The following is a 19,103-nucleotide window of genomic DNA, read 5'->3' on the forward strand; positions in this document are numbered from 1 at the left end:
CTGAACATACACATATGTGGAAAAAAAATTTTTGACTTCTATCTCACAACATATACAAAATGAACTCAAATGTATCATAGATTTACTGTAAAACTTAAAACACGAACATTTTTAAAAGAAACCAGAGGAGAAAGCACTTGTGATCTTACAGTAGGCAAAGATTTCCTAGTTGCTGTTTGAAAAAGTTGTACATTCATTCTATCTTTATTCTTCTGGGATTTACTTCTCACACATTACTATGTATATTCACCTTCATTTAACTCCTTAAGCTTATCCATATCTATTTCTTTTCTCCCAAAGAGACGTGTACCAGATACTTTTCACTAGCTCTGGTCTTTTTTTTTTTCCCGGCTCTTGGTATTGTCTGGAGCTTGAGTAATGATTTATCATATTCTTTTTCTTTTTTGGCCATCAATTATTTAGCTAGCAAAGAACTTGACTACTTTTATTTCCATACTGTATATTTCAAAACATTCTTTGGCTTAATTTTTCTCCTTGCTGGAGAACTGCCTCCAACAATGTCTTCAGAGGAGGTATTTGTGTGGGAAACTTTCAGAGGGTCTCCTAGAGCACCTGATACTATCTTCAATTCATTCCTTCATTCAGCTGGCCCTTTCCTGGTGGGTCAGTGGTAAAGAATCCCCTTGACAATGTGGGAGACATGGGTTTGGTCCTCGATCCAGGAAGATCCTGCATGCCACAGAGCAACTAAACCCATGCGCCACAACTATTGAGACTGTTCCCTAGAGTCCGTGCTCCGTAACAGAGAAACCACTGCAATAAGCTCAAGTACTGCAACTGGAGAGTAGCCGCCGCTTGCCGCAACTAGAGAAAAGCCCAGGTAACTTAACCAGATGTAAAATTCCAGGGTCAAAATTCCTTTCTTTCCACATTTCAGAAACATCTCTCTAGTGTCCTCTTGCATCCTACTGAGGATTCTGACATCAGTCTACCTCTGTCGCAGTAGAGATTATCTTCTTTCCTCTCTGGAGTGCTCCATGAACACAAAACCAGAGCTTTGTTCACGGCTTCATGTTTAATGCCTAAATCAGTGCCCGGCCCAGTCCTTCGAGTCAGCATCTGCTGGATGAATGAATTTATACTATTCTGCCTCCAGGATTAGTATTATTGGCAGTTGTGTGCTTACACTGGGGAGCAAGGGAGGCAGTTGTGATGTGATTTGACAAGAAAGCTGTATTTGGACTTTCCTGGTGGTCCAGTGGTTAAGACTCTGTGCTTAACCAATGCAGGGGGCCCCGGTTTTGATCCCTGGTCAGGGAACTAGATTCCCCATGCTGTACCTCAGGGCCCACACGCAGCAACAGCCATCCCTCGTGCCACAGCTAAGACCCAACACAGTCAAATAAATTTAAAGAGAAAGAAAAAGCCACTTAGAAGCCTCAACTAGTCTTCCGATGCTTATAATTACGAATTGAAAGTATGGCCTCCTGGTTCAATTTCAATGTTCAAGAAGTAGAGGACAAGAATTAATGGAAAAGAAATTTTCTCCCCCTTCTCCCTCCTGCACAGGAATTTATCATTCCAGCAACTCCTTCCCCTATGTTCCTTCTCTGTTACTCTCCATCTGTATCAGGAACATTGTCTCTGACCAAAGTGGACAGTGAGTAGGAGCTGGGGACATGGACAAAGGTGAGAAATTAGGCCAGCAGTTAGAGAATCTGAAGGAGGACTTCTGTAAAAATCCTTGTGTTCCCAATTTCTATTCCTAAAACTCTACCCTGGCATTAAGTGTCTCCTATTTCCTTCTAGCTGGAATGTACCTCCTTCTCAGCTGATTCAACATCTACTTGCCTGCAGCTCAGATGTTACCTCCACTGTGCCTGAGACAATGATTAGGAACTCATCTACACATTATATTTGAGTCCCTATCTGCTTGGTAATAAAGGTATGTTTCATTTCACCCAGGTAATAGCATGTAATATTTGTAAGAGACCTCGGGGAAGTCATGATCTGCTCCTCAACTAGGGCTGGCAGTTTCCCAGCCCTGCATAGTAGAATCAAACCCCAAACCAGTTAGATCCAAAAACCTGGAGGTTGGGTTTAGGCACAGCTTCCTAGCTGAGTTTATGTGCAGCCAGGAATGAGTGTCACTGCTCCAGCATCCTGACTAGTGGATGCCCAGGAGGCACCATAGTGCAGCAGAATATAACACAAAACGTAATGACTTTGGGTTTTCGGGTTCAAACCACACCAAGCTCAGAGACTTTCTGGGTGTGTGATCAGAGACAAATTAATATCTCTGTGTTTCAGTTTCCATATATACAAAGTGGGAATTTGAAAATACACCATCAGATCTAACTTCAGAATAAACTTGGGCATCCAGACTTCCATTAATTACATTTTTAATGCATAGGAAATTGCTTACTGCTGCTGCTGCTAAGTCACTTCTGTCGTGTCCGACTCTGTGCAACACCATAGACAGCAGCCCACTAGGCTCCTCTGTCCCTGGGATTCTCTAGGCAAGAGTACTGGGGTGGGTTGCCATTTCCTTCTCCAACGCATGAAAGTGAAAAGTGAAAGTGAAGTTGCTCAGTTGCCTCTGACTCGTCGCGACCCCATGGACTGTAGCCTACCAGGCTCCTCTGTCCATGGGATTTTCCAGGCAAGAGTACTGGAGTGGGTTGCCATTGCCTTCTCCAATTGCTTACACAATCGCTTATAGAATTTACAATCTGGGACATTCCTGGTGGTCCAGTGGTTAAGAATCCGCCTGCTAAAGCAGGGGACACGGGTTCAATCCGTGGTCCAGGAAGATACCACATGCCTCAGGGCAACTAAGCCCTTGAACCAAAACTGCTGAGCCTGCGCTCTAGAGCTGGTGACCTGCAGCAAGCGAGGCAGGCACAATGAGAAGCCCATCCCCTGAAATAAGAGCACGCAGCAACAAAGACTCAGTCCAGCCAAAAATAAACAAATCTTTAAAAATAACTCACAATCTTTTTACCTACCTATACATATATTGCTTCTGTGATCAAGAGGAAAGTAATTTGAAAGCCAAAATTTTAAAAAATAAATACAATAAAACGGAGATCATAAAAAAAATGCTGTCTTCTTAAGGTGTGGGTTCCGGGACAGAACCAGTGCAAAACACTCAGCGGGATGCTGATACATCGATAGCACTCAGTGTGATAGCCAGCCTTCAAGATGACCCCAAGGATTCCGGCCACATTGTACTCATGGCTCTGGGTAGTCTCTTCCCACAGTGGACATCATAGAAATAACAGACTGCGACTTCTGACGCTAGATCCGGAAAAACATTGCCCCTTCTGTTTCTCAGATCACTTGCTGTGGTGAAAGATAGTTGGGAGAGGCCCACAGTGGGGGATCCCAGGCCTCCTGCTAGCAGCCAGGTGAGGAGCCATCTCAAAGCAATCTGCCAGCCCCAATTAAGCCTTCAGACGACAGCAGCCCCGGCTAGGATCCTGACCACAGCCTCGGGAGAGATCCCATGCCAGAATTACTCTCCTGTGCCTCTTCTCAATTCCTGACTCATATAAACAGGGTAAATTAATAAATATTTATTGTTTTAGGCTGCTACATTTTGGAGTAACTTGTTTTGCAGCAATAGATGAGCGAAACACCCAGCAAATCTATTGTCATTATTATTATAAAACACTTCCTAATTTTGAGTTGAAATCCATCTTCTCATAGTCTCCCCCCTCTCTTCCAGTTCCGTTTTTTTTCAAGCCACAGAGAGAGAATACCATCTTTCTTCCGCATGGTCAAAATGCTCAGAGACTGTTTTCAGGCCTACCACTTAATTAATCAGACCTTAGCTGAAGAACAGCCCCCTTGCCAGGCTCTAGGGTTGCAAAGAGGAGTAGGGTGGGGACATTCCTCCTTGTGCATGAAGAGAATTGACTCCCAGATGCAGGGGAGGAGGTCCCAGTGGAGGCATGGCTGGTTCTACTTCGAGAAATGAGGGAAGGCTTCTCAGAAGAAGCATCAGGAGCTGATGCCTAAAGGATAAATAGGAGTTCACCAGGGAGAAGAAGGGGAGAGCTGGGACTTTGCTGGCAGTGCAGTGGTTTAAACTCCATGCTTCCAAGGCAGGGGGTGCAGGTTTGATCCCTGATGAGGGAGCTAAGATCCCACATGTCTCAGGGTGTAGCCGAAAAAAGGGAAAAGGCCTTCCAAGCAGAAGTTACAGGGAACAGTCCCCCACTACCCCCACCCTTTCATGCCTCCACCTAAACCCCTTCTCCTCCGTGACACTCATCTCCTCCTCTTGTCCTTTGGGTGCAGTTCCTGCACCCTGCACTGCCCCTCCCCCCACAACCAGCGATCTTAGCAATTCCACTCAGGACACACCCTTTCCTCTCACACGATGGGACATCCAGACAGAGCCAAGTCTCCTCCAGGGTGGTCTGACCAGCATGGAGTGAATTCAGCCATTCCCTTTCTTTTTCTGGAAGTTCCACTGGGTCCGGACCTGCCTGAGGTTTTCCTGGCTCCCACATCCTCCAGCTGACTCACGACAGGCCTGCGGGCGTCTGGACGACTTTTCACACGTGCTCCTGTGCAAGCGCGTCTCACCCAACGTTGTCCTTCCGCTGCTGTTTTGTTTTCACAACTTTTCCTGGGTATTTTGGAGTTCGATCATTTGATCTACACAAACTGCTAATCTCAGCTCCTCCTGGTTGGCAGGGGTCACGGGGAAGCAAACTGGACCACAAAAGCTCACTTCAGAACACACCCTGGAAACAGAAACCCTCTGTCATTCTAAGGCCGTTGTGGTTAGGGGTGATTCAGGCTGACTGCCGCTCCAGCCAGCCTTCAAAGATCTCACCGGATAAGAGGCTGTCTCGGATTGGAGAATGCCTTCGATGAGGGAAAAGTCCAAGAGGCGGGGTGTGGGCTGTGATGCTTTGCAGACGGAAGGAAATTGGAAGGGGATGTTTGTCTGGTTCCCCACTTTTCCCACCTTCTCCAGTCAGGGAGAATCGGGCCATTGTCTAGGTAGAATGTTTGGCTTGTTTATATCTTCTTAGGCCCAGTTTGGTACAAGGTTTTCACTCAGTTTTTCTTCTACCCAAAAAACGACCACAGGAAGGGGCTGACCTTCCTTTGACAAGAGTCCAATCCACGTTCTCCTCCGTTTCTCTACCTTTTCTATCACTGGCTTCTAACAGAAAATAAGAAGAGCAAGCTACCCCTTTGCTCCCATCAAGGCAGCATTTAGTCATTCATTCAACTAGTGTTTACTGAGTACCTACTATGTGCCAGGCATTGTTCTCAGTTCAGTTCAGTTCAGTCGCTCAGTCGTGTCTGACTCTTTACGACCCCATGAATCCCAGCCAGGCCTCCCTGTCCATCACCAACTCCCGGAGTCCACTCAAACTCTTGTCCATTGAGTCGGTGATGCCATCCAGCCATCTCATCCTCTGTCGTCCCCTTCTCCTCCTGCCCCCAATCCCTCCCAGCATCAGGGTCTTTTCCAATGAGTCAGCTCTTCACATGAGGTGTCCAAAGTACTGGAGTTTCAGGCTCAGCATCAGTCCTTCCAATGAACACCCAGGACTGATCTTTAGGATAGACTGGTTGGATCTCCTTGCAGTCCAAGGGACTCACAAGAGTCTTCTCCAGCAACACAGTTCAAAGGCATCAGTTCTTCGGCACTCAGCTTTCTTCACAGTCCAACTCTCACATCCATACGTGACCACTGGAAAAACCATAGCCTTGACTAGACGGACCTTTGTTGGCAAAGTAATGTCTCTGCTTTTGAATATGTTATCTAGGTTGGTCATAACTTTCCTTCCAAGGAGTAAGCGTCTTTTAATTTCATGGCTGCAGTCACCATCTGCAGTGATTTTGGAGCCCCCCAAAATAAAATCTGACACTGTTTCCACTGTTTCCCCATCCATTTCCCATGAAGTGATGGGACCAGATGCCATGATCTTCGTTTTCTGAAGGTTGAGCTTTAAGCCAACTTTTTCACTCTCTTTCACTTTCATCAAGAGGCTTTTTAGTTCCTCTTCACTTTCTGCCATAAGGGTGGTGTCATCTGCATATCTGAGGTTATTGATATTTCTCCCGGCAATCTTGATTCCAGCTTGTGCTTCTTCCAGCCCAGCATTTCTCATGATGTACTCTGCATAGAAGTTAAATAAGCAGGGTGACAATATACAGCCTTGACGTACTCCTTTTCCTATTTGGAACCAGTCTGTTGTTCCATGTCCAGTTCTAACTGTTGCTTCCTGACCTGCATATAGGTTTCTCAAGAGGCAGGTCAGGTGTCTGGTATTCCCATCTCTTTCAGAATTTTCCACAGTTTCTTGTGATCCACACAGTCAAAGGCTTTGGCATAGTCAATAAAGCAGAAATAGATGTTTTTCTGGAACTCTCTTGCTTTTTCCGTGATCCAGCGGATGTTGGCAATTTGATCTCTGGTTCCTCTGCCTTTTCTAAAACCAGCTTGAACATCTGGAAGTTCATGGTTCACGTACTGCTGAAGCCTGGCTTGGAGAATTTTGAGCATTACGTTACTAGCATGTGAGATGAGTGCAGTTGTGTGATAGTTTGAGCATTCTTTGGCATTGCCTTTCTTTGGGATTGGAATGAAAACTGACCTTTTCCAGTCCTGTGGCCTCTGCTGAGTTTTCCAAATTTGCTGGCATATCAAGTGCTGGCTATTCTATTGTGAGAGACACAATCTCTGGTGTCAAAAGGTCACAGTTCTGGGAGGGGGAACAGAGACACTCACTTGCCCTTATACTAATCCAACCCTTTCTCCTTTCAGTCCCACCCCACCCGTCTTAACTGCTGCCTGACCTTGCTCCAGACCCATAAGGAATTGGGGTAACTGCATAACAAAGTTTTAACTTAGCTTGAAATATGGAATTTCAAATGAAAAAATTCCATATTAATAAATATCATTCTGCCCACTTCTCTCTCTCTTTTTTTTTTAAATAAGTGTTTCTGTTTTATCTAAAAATATTTCATTTATTTATTTTTGGCTGCACTGGATCTTCACACCCTGGTGCTCGAGGGCTCTCTTGTAGCAGAGCACAGGCTCTAGGGCATGTGGGCTTCAGCAGTTGAGGCTCTTGTGCTCTAGAGCATGGGCTCAGTAGTTATGGCACACGGGCTTAGTTGCCCCGAGGCATGCGAAATCTTCCAGGTCCAGGGATCCAACCCATGTCCCCGGCATTGGCAGGCAGATTCTGGACCACCAGGGAAGTCGTCTCCCACTTCTGTGTTGTCTTCTTTCTCCTGGTACTTCTCAGGAGTGCCCAGCATGAAACAGGCCACATCAGACCCAGGAAAGAAAGGAGAATGTGATCCGTTTCATTACATCAGGCAGAGGTTGTCACAAGCGGGCCTCTGACCAGCAGCATCCGTGTCCCCTGGGACCTTGTCACAACTCCTAGGTTCCTACCCCAGACCTGCCAAAGCTGAAACTCTGCACTGCCGCTGGGCAATCTGTTTTAGGAAGTCCTCTAGGTGATTCCACTACATTCAAGTTTAAAAAACTACTGACACAAAGACGCACAAAAATGCTCATGAATAGACTTCTTAAATGTGGTTCTCAGTAGACTGAATAGATATTAGATTGGGCACAGATACTGCTTTATTCCATGAGGGATATTCACTATAAACAGTTCTAGAGGGACATTCACGTGTACATGATTCTGAGGAGGAAGTTCCATGACAGTGTGCTCAGAAGCAGGCAAGAGTTTTAGAAAAGTGCCCATGTCACTTTAAGGAGCCAGTCTCAGGGCAGATGAACCCAAGGTGGTGTTGCCAAGTCTGTGGTGTCTTCTGACCTTGAGTGTCTTTTTAAGCTCGGTCATATATTTCAGAGAGTCAGGACAGCTGTCATGGAGGTGTCTTATTATAGCCATTTTCAAGTTTTTCTGTCACCTCAAGTGATTTTATTTAAAAAAGAAACAAAGAGAGTCAGTCCAATTCGGATATTGTGAGCAGGCTTTGGGGAGGGGCTGATGAACTTTTTCATCCCCTAGGGCTGCTGTCGGCCCCTCCTTCTACTTCCCGATCCACACTGGGAAGCCTCTTGCTCCTCAACCCCAGACCACTGCAGCCTCCATCTGGACTCAGAGCAGGGAGCTACCACTGTTGCAGACACACCTGGCCCAGGTGCACGGACATAGCCCCTTTGGGCTTCCCTGGGGTTTAAAAGGAAGGTAAACACAGATATGACAGGTGGGCAGCAGGAAGGCCAGGTACTGAGATTTCTTAGAGGCAGGAAGTGTCCATGCTGTGAGATATTACGGTGATAGTTTACCTAACAACAATCAAAAGGCAATTCTTACCACTGGATCTGGAGAGCCCCCTGCCCCCTACCCATTTGGAGGATTGGTCTGAGGCATTCTGGTTGGATTTTCCTGCTAAAAGATGAGTATCCAATATTCTGCTCCTTAGGCTCCATCCCTACCTCAAATTTTGTCTAGTTCTCCAGCTTCTTGTAAATTCTTGGTAGCCTTATAATCGCTTTTCTCTTTACAATAACCAGAGTTGTTTTCTGCTCCTGGCAACCCAGATTTAACTGTACATACCTGTTTTTTTTTAAAATCATTTATTTTAATTATTATTATTTTTTAATATTTTTATCTTTTGGCTATGCTGGATCTTAGTTGGGCCATGCAGGATTGTCAATCTTTGTTGCAACATGCGGGATCTAGTTCCCTGACCAGGGATTGAACCTGAGCCCCTATATTGGGAGTGCAGAGTCTTAGCCGCTAGACCACCAGGGAAGTCCCTTACACACAAGTCCATTTCAAACTGTTGCAGGGATACCAAAACAACCACAGGCTGGAATGTGCTGAACTCGGTGAAGGAAAAGGCAGACTCTAGTGACATAGGCCTGAGTTCTAATCTTGGCTCTGCTGCTTACTAGTCAGGTCATCTTCCATATGTTCCTTATCTTGTGTGGGCATCATTTCTTCATCTAGAGAATGAGGCTGTTGCTCACAAGGTTGTTATGAGGGTTAAACAACAGCGGTAAAGTGCCTCCTATGGAAAAGTACATGATAAATGTTGGCCATCATGATAATCTTTTTTTTTTTTGGTGTGGAGTAGGGGTGAGGAAGATGATGATTCTTAACTTCAAGAAATCTGTAGTCTTGAGTTTGGCTCTTGGTCACCAGTTCTTCCCAAATTTCCATGGTGCAGATACAGGGACAGATACTATCACAACAAAAAGTAATTATCTGCAGAGGTCCAGAAAATGAATATAAGTACAGTTGTCAGTCATTTAGCTATTAACAGTAAGATTCACAGATAGTTATTCAGGTCTTTATTGAGCTCCTATTATGTGCTATGGCCTTCAGTAAGCATAGCTTCGATGGTATCTAATCAAAGTGCGTATATTTGGAAAAGAAAGATGCACTCTTTAAGACAGCCAGGTTAATTCTCCAGCCTAGAAGAAACAAATTCCTCTCAAAACCATCCTCTTTCAAATACATTTCTGAATATTAACTAGTTTATTTTCCCAGGGACTTTAAGGCCAGGAAGTAGATATCCTGTAAGTGTGGTTATTGTGAATCATTTCCCAGATTTCTGGGCTTCCATGAAAAATGAAAAAAGAGTTTCTAAACTGGCAAAGATGACAGCTCAATCCTCCACAGACATTTGACCCCCCTATGAAGCAGACAGCCTGTGAGACCTACCCTGGGCAGAGACATGCACAACCCAAATAATTTTTGAGCATGTCCAATATGCCAGCCACTGGGCAAGGCACACAGGGAATGCAACAGTGAATCAAAGAGGATGGCCCCCATTCTCTTGGTGCTCACTCTGTGGTGGGGAAGGGAGATATTCACCAAAGAATTAAATCAATATTCATGCAATGGCAAATTGTGATAAGTACTCTGTAGGAAAAATGTAGGGACCTACAAGGTCATGTGATAAGGGGCAGTGAGCAAGCCTAGATGGTTGAGGGAGGTTTTCATGGGTAAAATTCCTCTTGAGCTATGATCTTAGGGATTAGTAGTGGCCAAAGGGAAGAAGGGAGGAAGGAGTAGGTTAGGCAGAAAGAAGAACACAGATGAAGGTCCTACAATGGGAGGCAGCAAGGCCTGGCTATCTACCTCCTGAGGAATTATGGAAAACACATGAGAAAATACATGTAATCATCAATAATTATGAGCTGATTGAACAACTAATAATGTCAATAAAAACTAATGGTTGTTAAGCCCTTTTTATGTTGTAGAAACTTTTTAAATGTATTAATAAGGTTAATTAGCACTAGCTACTATAGACTTCCCTGGTGATCCAGCAGCAAAGCCTCTGTGCTCCCAATGCAGCAGGCAATTCCCTGGTCAGGGAACTAGATCCCACAGGTCCAAACTAAGAGTCTGAAGGCTGCAATGAAAATCAAAGATCCCGTGTGCTACAGTTAAGACCAAGTGCAGCCAAATAAATAAATAACAAATATTGAAAAAAAAAAAACCACCCACCAGCTGCCGTAGCACAGAACTCCAAAACTCTGTGGTTTAGTACAACAAAGATTTATTTCCCCCTCACCTCACAGTGAGTTGGGCAGCTCTCCTGGGCAATCTCCTCCAAGTAGTGACTCAAGGATCCAGGCCCCTTCTATCTTGGAGCCCCATAGTTCCCCAGGGCCTCCTGGAAATTCTTCCTTAGACCTTTTCTATCCAATGACCCAACTGGTGAAGAAAAAGAATGTGGAAGATTGTGTAAGATGTTTGGGGGCCAAGTATATAAGTCACATACAACACATCGACCCTCATCCAACTCACTAGAACCCTGTCATCTGGCCCTAATCTGGACTGCCATGGAGGCCAGGAAATGCCGTGTGACTGCTCTCTTGATCATACCCAATATTTGCCAATAAATCAAAGGGGATTAAGAAAAGGTTGAGGGAAGTCCTTTGGACAGCAAGGAGATCAAACCAGTCAATCCTAAAGGTAATCAACCCTGAATATTCATTGGAAGCACTGATGCTGAAGCTGAAGCTCCAACACTTTGGCCACCTGATGCAAAGAGTTAACTCACTAGAAAAGACCCTGCAGCTGGGAAAGATTGAGGACAGGAGGAGAAGGGTGCAACAGAGAATGAGCTGTTTGCATGACATCACCAACTCAATGGACATGAGTTTGAGCAAACTCCAGGAAATAGTGAAGAACAGGGAAACGTGGCATGCTGCAGTTCATGGGGTCACAAAGAGTCAGACAGGACTTGGCAGCTGAACAGCAACGAGTGGTTAGGATTCAGTGCCTTCACTGCTGGGGTCTGGATTCAATCCCTGGTTGGGGAACTAAGATCCTGCAAGCTGTGTGGAATAGCCAAAAACAAACAAACAAAAAAAACAAAAAACAAAAAAGAAGAAGGTTGAGAAGCTGCATAAAGATAGGGAGTAATTTATGAGGAGCTGAATTTATGTGGAAAAAAATAAAGCAACAGGCATGATTCCTTCCTCTTTTTCTTCTTCTAACCTGACCACATTTCACATGTTCTAAACCTGACGGGAAATTTCCTATCCACTGTAGACTTTGGCCTCTGGAGGTACAAGACTAGGGAAAGAGAAGACCAGGAATGAAGAACTGGAGGGGAAGAAAGAGAGGAGGCTCTTAAATAACAGACAGTTGCTTAGAATATAGCGGAGGAGAAGAAATCGTCAAAAGCCAAATGGAGTGCTTGCAGGTAGCACCCAGACTACATTTAGTGTTAGAAAGAGTTCATGGGCTGTTGGAGAGCCTAGAATGACCAAGTATCAAAGAAGAGAGAAAGCGTTTGGTGATTTGAGGAGTGTGACATTACTCTAGACAGGACTTCAACATCTGAGGTGGTGAGAGTGGATGATGGGTAACAAGAGTAAGGTTTGTGGAGGGCGTCTATTCACAGATAGTGAACTGCATTTTGCCTGCTTTCATTTTATTTTACCTGTTTTAAATCATGACAAGAGTCCTGTTTGAACAAGCTCCCTGGTCAGTCCCATTTGCCAAAGGTCAAATGACTGGCAAGTGGCCAAATCATTTGACTTGAATCAATGATTCAATAACTTGAATCATTCTTCTGGCTCTAAGAGTCCAGGCTAGAATGGATGTTCCTGGGCTGCATGGAGGTTTGATTACATGCTGGTATTGACGCAGTGGAAACACACACAGCATAGTCCATTACTTCTAACAGCCTGGGCATTAAACACTTTCTCCTTTGCCTTTGCTCCAGGCTCCCACTTAGAGAATCTTTGCATCCTTAAGGACAATCTACTTGTTTCCACTTGGACAACTTGGACAGGAAGAACAAAACTCCTGGAAAGCTCTTTCTTACTCACAGCCAAGGTGAGCCAAGTGAAAAGTAGGTTCCATTTTCCCCAGAGTGACAGTTCTTTTAATTCCAGCAATAAACTGGCTTCCAGGAAGAAAGGACTGTTTAAAGGTCTGTGTCAATTACATAGTGATTATGAAATTCATGATATGACTAATCCAGTGGCTGAGCCTGTGATTATCTGACATAATCCGAGAGTATAAGTGTAACACTCTCTTTGATTCCTATTAAAGAGAAGTCAATTTGTGTCTGTGCTGCATTCCATATGACTTCTCCCCTTTCCTAGATCTCATCTCTCTATGAAAGACAGTGAATGTTTATCAAATGAATTAAACTCAGTGTCCTGGAAGCTATAAGGGTTATTTTTCTTGGATGGTTCAAGCTCTGGGAATTTCAGTGTGTTGCTTTATGTAATCTGAAGTATAATAAAGGCCTTTGACCTTGAAGACTTATTTTAATGATGTGCATATCTTTGCTAGTGATTAAACTACAAGCTATTATGACATCATAACTTCCTGGAGAACTCCTTCTTTATTCATTTTTGGACATTTTATAATTTTTTTTCCTCTTAAGAATACTTTGTAAATGGTAACTAAAACCCATTTGTAACAGGCACTTATATGTGCCAGCTTTTAAAATCAGGTGGTAAAAAATTATTGCCCAAACTCTGAGGTCATTGATTGTTGTTTTGTTTAGAGAGAAGTCTATGACATTGATTGTTTGAAGCGGAGTCTTTGATAATCTCTGAATGCTTGCCACCTCTCAGTCCCTTTCAGAGAAAAATGTTTGTGGTTCCTATGCACTGGGGTCTATGTTTTGGGTCCTGTGGTCATGCTTCCTTGGCCAAAGCTGATTGGACTAAGGATTGGCACGTGATTCAAAAGTTGTCCTTTGTAGGCTAGATAGCAGCCAATGAGATGTCCTGATACAAGAGCATGACAGAAAAGGAGGACCTTCTGCAGGATGGTGTCTGGTTAAATCTGACTGTGAGAGATGCTGAGATAATTAGTAAGAAATAGAGGAAGTAGAGACAGTCATGGTATCAGTGAAGTCTAGAGTCACAAGCAAAAGATCTGTTGCTGAGAGGCCAGCAAGATAATCAGGTACCTGTGTTGTATCTCAAATACCAGTTGATTTTCTTATTTCCTATTCTCTAATTTCTAATGTAACCTTATAGTAAGCCCCCACTGACTGAGAAAACATGATTAGAACTCTGGTTCTTGACCTCCACCCCATGTCCATATCCCAAATGCCCAGAACATGTGCATGTTACCATATAGGGCAAAAGGGATGTCAAAAATACTTTAAAGGGATGTTAAAGATTTTGAGATGAAAAACTGTCCTGGCTTATCCAACTGGGCTCAGTGTAATCCTAAAATCCCCATAAGAAGAAAGCAGGAGGGGTTTCAGAGTCAGTAGTAGGGGTTGTGGCCATGAAAACAAGAGGTTGAAGTGATGTGAGGAAGGGGCCAGGAGGCAAGGAATCCAGGCAACCTGAAAAAGCTGAAAAAAGCAAGGAAACGGATTCTCCCCTGAAATTTCCAGAAGGAACAAGTCCTGTGGACGCTTGGCTAAATCCCAGTAAAATTGATTTCAGACTTCTGATGTCTAAAACTGTAAGGATAATACATCTATGTGGTTTTAAGTCACTAAATTTGTGACAACTATTACAGCAGCAATAGGAAACAAATATACCATCTGACTGACTAAGCCAGACGTCCAGCATTTTTAGGAACTTTTTTGGAGAAAGACATAAGTAACTTAAGCACTTGACATTTCCGCCTATTAGTTCAGGATTGTGGGAAGTTCCCTGATCTGCACTGAGGTGGTCATTTCACTTTGCCAGGAGGATGTAAAGGGGGAAAATGGGAAATCAAGTATTAAATGATAAGAGAATTATCAAGGATGGCCTCTGTCTCACTCAGAGAAGATGCTTGAAGAGCAGCGTTTGTAGGAGGAAAGAATTTTATCTTCTGATTTTAAAACAAGAACAAAAACAGATGAGAAACCTGGTAAAGCTGAAACCACACTTCACCCAGGACTCTACTCACTACAATGTCATTTTTCGTCAATTCAAAATCTGCCTGGAGATGGGTCTCAATGCCCTTGTTAGTGTCTTTCAAGGCATTCTTATCATTATAATAGAGCACATTCCTAGGTGCCATCCTAGAGGGTAGGATGTTAATGACCGTATACAACACACTGAGCCAAGCACATATACATACTAAGTGACTTTCTGGGACCCCTTTTCTGCTGCTGAAGAAAATTAAGCCTTAAAAAAAAACAACAACAAAACAAGTTTCCATTCATGTGGTATCTTTTAGGGTGAATGCATTTCGAAGGTTTTTATACATTCTGATCTTGATTCCTTTAGGAAACAGAATATACTTAGTAAAGAAAACTTTTTGACTGTGGTAATTAGGATTATTCTGATAATTATGTATTGATTGCTTGATAATCACTGTGTCCTTGATTGCAGGCAACAGAATTCACTCCAGCTAGTTTTAACAGAACAGGATTAGAGCAGGCTACTAGGTAGGCTACAGGGTTTTCATCAGTGCCAGGGAAACAGGCTGACATACCACACAGCCAGAACAGTCTCTGGAGAAATGCCCAACCATAAATGGGACTGTTCTCATGGAGACACCGTTGTGGCTGCTTACCACTTAATACCTATGAGACTAGGTTCTGGACACGGGAACTTTTTTTCTGTTTTAGCTGCATCGGGCTGCATGAAACCCTGCTGAACCAGGGATGGAACACCCTCTGCAGTGGAAGTGTGTGATGGGTAGAGTCCTGGGTGAAGTGTGGTTTCAGTTTTACCAGGTTTCTCATCTATTTCTGTTCTTATTTTAAAATCATAACATAACCACTGGACTGCCAGGGGAGTTCTGGACACTAGAACTTTTACCAAAGCTTCTCCACTGTCGTTCTTGCAAGAAAATGGATCCACCCACATGAAAATGTCACTTTATTTGAATCACTGTCACCTTTCTGGGTCACACATGCATCTACTCAGCAGAACCTGGGTCATATGTAAAACGTTAGTTACAAAAGAATTCAGGTGCTGGGGGTTTTAGAAAGGGTCGGAGTGGATGTTGTGGGAGCCAGTCCATTAAATCTGTCACAATGACCACACCTACTTCAGGTATTGATAATTTTTTTTTTTTTTTTAGGTATTGATAATTTGTGTGGCAGAATGGTAGTAATTATGAGGGTCACAACAAAAATAATAGCTAGCATTTTTTGGAATGCTTTCTTTGTGTCCAGCCCTGTTCTAAATATTTTATGTGCGTTATCTCATTTAATCCTCAAAGAAAATCTATGAAGTCGGTACTCTTTGTACCCTTGCCTTAGAAGTGAAGACCCTGAAGCACAGCAAGTTCATGAACTTACTCCAAGTTCAGTCAGTAGAGTCAGGATTCAAACTCAGGTTTGTCTAAAATGAAGGTCTGTGCTTTCAGCTAGTGTACTGATGATGCTTTATATATATATATATTTTTTTTTATATCAGTTTTTTAAAGTTCATTTTTAAGGGCCAGCTTGACTAGCTAATCTGTGTTTCCCAAATTTCTAGAAGTCTTTTGCAAACACTGGGACTCTGATACTCGTGTAAATGGAAAAAATATTATGAAGTATTTTTTTAATAATTCATTTATTTACTTGGCTGTGCTGGGTCTTAGTTGCTGCCCACGAGATCTTCAGTCTTCACTGTGGCATGCAGGGTTTGTGGGATATAGCTTCCTAATCAGGGAGCCCTGCGTTGGGAGCACAGAATCTTAGCTCCTGGACCACCAGGGAGGTCCCAAATATTAGCTCTTCTGGATGTGAAATCTAAGCAAGGACTGGTCCTGACTGCTCCTGGTTTATGTTACCTTCGTGTCAGATCTAAGGTGACAAGCCAATGACAGGAGTTGCACTAAGTGGAAAAAGTAAACTAACAAATTGACCTTTGAAGAGAATGGAAAAAGCTTTACATTTCTATATCTAGCACAGCCTATAGTGGGTGCATTATTTGAAGGAGGGGGAACCCTTAAAACGACTATTTTTAGGCAAAACATAAATGATTTTCTTCTCTTTCTTCATTTCGAAACCAGATCCAGCCAGACGAGACGGGGTGTATACCATTGCACATGGGTCCTGCTGCCTTTTGAGCCTCTGGGTTGAAGAGCAAGTGCAATTAGCATTCCAAGGTGTGAATTATTTCCTCACAGTACGAGGCCCTGCAACATCTTCTTGTGATTACAAAGGCTGGACTAACTGCAACTTTCATAAGTTGTAAAGTGTACACAGTAAAGACACATAGAAAAGTTCTTAAAAGTTATAAATCCAAACATTTCATAGTGCTTAGAACCCATTTAATTACAGAACAAGAGACAGTTTCCGAAGAGCTTGCGGTTCAGTGACTTCCCACGTCTTGTTTCTGTTAATCAAAGCAAAACAAAAAACTAAGACCCAAACCAGCTCCACTGGAATCATCCTTTAAACTCATTCTAAACTTGTATCATCCTATTGAATTGAAGCCCACAGGGAAGAGGGCCCAGAAAATCCCTGGACCTCCTGTGTGAATGCTAAGTCACATCTAACTCTTAGTGACCCCGTGGACTCTAGCCAGCCAGGTTCCTCTGTCCATGGAATTTCCCAGGCAAGAATACTGGAGTGGGTTGTCATTTCCTTCTCCAGGGATCTTCCCGACCCAGGGATCAAACCCACGTCTCTTAAGTCTCCTGCATTGGGAGGTGGGTTCTTTACCACTTAGTGCCATCTGAGAAGCCTGAACCTCCTGGTCTCTGGTAAAGATATGGTTCCTCCCCTGAACTGGCTTCCTTAAAGCTAAGGTATTTTCTTTTTTGCACACAGAGCAGTATTTTCCAAAATGTACTATGGAAATCACTGGGAGGGTCTGTGGGGTATGCATACATAAGCTTTAAATGGTGTACGGACAAGTACTTTTATATTTTCACACTTTTTAGTTTAAGTGTAAATTAAGAAAATATATAGCATCAAATGTCAGATTCATGGATATGATTGCTTATAACAGTAAAGAATTTTACAAAGGCAGGAATCACAGCAAGGAACTACATTATGAAGCAAGTAATTGTCCAATAAACCAATGAAACGCTACTTTAGTCAGCAAACCCAAGAATTGCTCAGATGATGGAAGCATGAGAAACTATCAAAGGAAATATTGACTGGATTCAGGCACCTACTCTGTTATTTTCCAGCTGGGGGGATCTTTTCAAAGTTTTAATTAATTAATTAATTATTTTGGCCTCACCATGTGGCATGTGGGATCTTAGTTCCCTGATCAGGAATCAAACATGTGCCCCTGGTTTGGGGCATGGAAGCATGAAGTCTTAACCACTGGGCTGCCAGGGAAGTCCCAATTTAATTTTTATTTTTTTATACAGTTTAAATATTTACTCCATTTACAGTTATTACAAGATATTGGCTATATTCTCCATGTTGTTTAACACATCCTTGTAGCCTGTCTTACATCCAATAGCTTGTACCTCCTAATCCCCCACTGAGTTGGGGAGATCTTGAATGAGCCACTTTCCCCTAGTGAACTTCAGACTGTAAAATAAGAAGACACTAGAAAAAAATGCAGGGATATGGGGGGTGTTCTTATTTCAGGAGTCCAGGACTCCCCAGGGTGTCAGAAATGTCAGCTGAGAAAGAAGGATGAGGCCAGCTGTCTAGGCTCCACCCCCCAGAGCAGCTTTCATTGGTTCTACACATCAGGCTTCTAACAGAAATTGGTTTGAAAACAAGGCTTCACTGATTTTTATTTAAGTTTGAAAACATTCTTCTCAGCCTGAAAAGACAATACTATTTTTATATTTTGCTTTTATAAACCATAACTAACCAAAAAGCTGATGATATTTAAATAAGCTTAACAAGAATGAAGTTTGTTTCAGGAATTTTGGCCAAATAATAATGGATAACATGTTTTAATCACATAATACATACCAGGCAATGTGCTATAGGTCCAATGAACATTGAAAAAACAAAATTGAAAACAAAACCAGGGAACTCCCTGATGGTCCAGTGGTTAGAACTCGATGCTTTCATGGCTGAAGCCAGGGAACTAAGATCCTGCAAGCCATGTGGCATACCAAAAAAAAAAAAAAAGCGCTATGAAATAGGTCTTATTAATATAATTAACTCCATTTTATGGATGAGAACACCGAGTCTCAGAGAGGCTCCATGCTTAGCTTAGGTCACCCAGTTTGCTTCTGATCAGGATATAACCCAGACCAGACAGTCTGACTCCAAACCCTTCCCCTGTATTGCTGTTTTTTCCCTGGGAGGAGAGAGCAAGGTGCCCTAGTCTGAGGGTGGGTATCCTGGAGGATAGGAGATCTCCAGCAACACAGCCATCCAGGTAAGTCCACTTCTTTCAACTTCATATACAGCTGCTCTGTACATTTCCACTTACCCAGAATCCACAAAGCAATTTTCAAAGACTCTGCCCATTCATCTAGTTGTTTGACAGCCATGGTCCAGGCATGTTGCTTTTGGCCAAACCATGGGTGATGGTTGGATGGCATCACTGACTCAATGGACATGAGTTTGAGCAAGCTCCAGGAGATAGTGAAGGACAGGGAAGCCTGGCATGCTGCAGTCCATGGGGTCGCAAAGAATCGGACACAACTTAGCAACTGAACAATAACAACAACAGCAATAGACTGTTTACCTTATTACCAAATACCACTCTAAGTGCTTTACAACGAGGAACTGGTTGATTCCTTAGGAATCAACAACCCTGTGAGGTAGGCACTATCATTATCCCTCTTTTATTTTTATTTTTGTTGTTGTTGTGTTTCAAC

The 19,103-nt window shown here is 43.1% G+C and overlaps 1 long non-coding RNA gene across 4 annotated transcripts in view; it reads left to right on the forward strand.

Annotated features, from left to right (window-relative positions):
- The window catches only part of LOC147352489 (uncharacterized), a 49,330-nt gene that overhangs the window by 28,106 nt on the left and 2,121 nt on the right, over positions 1-19,103 (forward strand). For 2 of the 4 annotated variants that reach the window (XR_015148215.1, XR_015148217.1), the window contains exons 3-5: positions 1,771-1,906; positions 12,172-12,284; positions 16,368-16,463. This is a non-coding gene — a long non-coding RNA (uncharacterized LOC147352489). Of the gene's footprint in view, positions 1-1,770; positions 1,907-12,171; positions 12,285-16,367; positions 17,284-19,103 lie in introns of those variants that run through there. The other 2 variants (XR_015148214.1, XR_015148216.1) reach the window with 1 other exon arrangement.

Source organism: Bos grunniens, chromosome 19, assembly GCF_055505025.1.
Source record: "Bos grunniens cultivar Pamir isolate PY7600 chromosome 19, Bosgru_T2T1.0, whole genome shotgun sequence".
Classification (NCBI taxonomy): domain Eukaryota; kingdom Metazoa; phylum Chordata; class Mammalia; order Artiodactyla; family Bovidae; genus Bos; species Bos grunniens.